Source organism: Heterocephalus glaber, unplaced genomic scaffold, assembly GCF_053883595.1.
Source record: "Heterocephalus glaber isolate CG9 unplaced genomic scaffold, H.glaber_assembly_v1.0 deba00000122, whole genome shotgun sequence".
Classification (NCBI taxonomy): Eukaryota; Metazoa; Chordata; class Mammalia; order Rodentia; family Bathyergidae; genus Heterocephalus; species Heterocephalus glaber.
This window is the reverse complement of record NW_028258138.1, coordinates 25,533,408-25,535,778: the sequence shown is the minus strand read 5'-3', so window position 1 is coordinate 25,535,778 and position 2,371 is coordinate 25,533,408. Positions and strand designations below refer to the sequence as shown.

At 34.9% G+C, this 2,371-nt stretch overlaps 1 pseudogene; it reads left to right on the top strand.

The window, feature by feature from the left end:
* Positions 1-947: 947 nt before the first annotated feature.
* Positions 948-2,148, top strand: LOC101722849 (abl interactor 1-like; annotated as a pseudogene).
* The last annotated feature ends 223 nt before the right edge of the window (positions 2,149-2,371 follow it).

The window sequence follows — 2,371 nt, the reverse complement described above, 5'->3', positions numbered from 1 at the left end:
TCACATTAAATCAGGAAAAGCTGAAAGCTTTTTCTCTTAAATCAAGATCAAGATAAGGATATCCACTATCATCTCTTCTGTTCAATACAATATTCAATTTAGCTGGAGAAATTATCAAGAGAAAAAAAATAAAAGGGATATGTATAGGAAAGGAAGAAGTCAGATAATCATTATTTGCAAATGACATGATCCTTTACATGGAAGACCCAACAGACTCATCAAAAGACTCAGAATTAATAACTAAATTCAGTGTAGTAAGATACAAAATCAACACAAAAAAATCATAAAGTTTCTTTACACCAATAATGAACTCACCTAGAAAGAAGTAAAGAAAACAATACTATTCACAATAGTATCAAGAAAAAATAAATACTTAAAAATTAACCAAAGGAAGTGAAAGTTCTCTGTAATAAAATTATAGGACCCTGAAAGAAGAAATTGGAGAGAACATCATAAGATGGAAAGACATCACTTATTCTTGGATAGGCAGAGCCACTATTGTCATAATGCCTTTATTTCCAAAAGTGATATGTAGGTTTAACACAGTCCCAATCAAAACACTAATATTCCTCACAGAACTGGAAAAAAATTCCTGAAATTCACATGAAACCAGAAGAGACCCAGAATAATAAAAGTAATCTTGGGAATCAAGAAGAATAGAAGTAGCCTACATATCCCTAAACAGATGAACAGATGAAAAAAATGTATTTATACATAATGGAGTACTACTCTCTCATAAAAAATTTTAAGTTTGAGATATTTATAGAAAAAATGGATGCAACTTGAGACAATAATATTAAGTGAAGTAAGTCTCACACACAAGTTTAAATATTGCTTAACTTCCCTTATTTGAGAAACCCAAAGTATAAATAATTCTAAAACAAAATAAAAATAGATAATAAAAAACAGGGACATAGATCCTTCGCAAATAAAAAGAGGATCTAGATATGGAGAGAGGTAGGAGGGAGGGGAGCTGAAGGGGAATTAAAAAGAATTAAAATATTTTAAGTACATGTGCCTACTAAGATGAATGTAAATATTACATACTCCAAACATATACTAATAAATACATATACAAATAAAAAATTAAAAAATATATCAAGAATGCAAAAAAAAACCACATGCAAATATGGAATCCCATGTACGGTGTATTCAGAAACCTATCAACTACACATTTTTGGATGATGTGGGCCATACTATCATGTGTGGAAATAACTGGGCTGCAAAAACTGGAACTGTCAAAAACTGATCCTGCTCAGAAACCACCAAGTCCTTCCACATTAGACTGAGATAAGTTGGCATGGAACACTCTTTATAAAACTCTGGAACCTGTTAAATCCTCTAGAATTCCTAATGATTACACGACCTTTCCTGTAAGGCTTGGAAGTCAGCATAGTCCAGGCAGGACAATTTCCTGAAATCACAGACCAAGGACACAGTGGAAGTAGTGGAGGAAATGGAAGTTGAGAGAATAATGGGGGCAGAAGTACTGGCATTTCTGTTGCTGTGCCGTACTCCTTCCTGCCCACTATTGGAGTAACCCCAGGCTCAGCTCCTTGTTCCCTGTATGGTACAAAGACAAGACAGATATCTGGACACAACTCTTTGACTTCTGCTGGTTGATACAGATGAACTCCCTTTATGAATGGTCAACTTTCTGCTTGGCCTCATGTTAATGGAGGTCTGCTTTATCCTCAATATTCAGTTTCTATTGCTCCACTTTTTCCTCTATTCCTCTATCCCCTGTTTCCACAAATACCTCTAACAGACTTCATGGCCAGGGTGCAGGAAAACATTGTTGATAGTTAAACTCCTCCACAACCACCTCTACCAGATGATATTCCGGTGTTTACGACTCTACCTCCACTGCCACCTCCTCCAGTAGACTGTGAAGATGAGGAGGCTGCAGTAGTACAGTATAATGATCCATATGCAGATGGGGATCTTGCTTAGGCCTCCAGGAATCATATTGAGAAAGGTATTGCAGTACATGATTTTGAGCTGTCAGTTACAGATAGGGCAGTCATTTATGTAACAAAGAATGATGCTGGCTGGCATTAATCAATCCGCAATTGAGTGACTGGTCTCTTCCCTGGAACTATGTTTAATCAATCATACCCTATATTAATTAATTTTTTTGGCTTTTAAAGTAGGTTCCTTTTATTAGTCAGTCATACTGTGGGACTGTCATGTTTAACAGAATTGTCTTGATATTTTAGTGTCCATGTTTTCAGGACATTTTGTTTTATTAATATATTTAAGAATAAATCTTTGAGGCAGTTTGTGTATTGCCAAACAGCAATTTATACAAGTCTGACCACAAATAATTATTCTAACATACTTACTTACACATTAATTTTATGACTAGCCT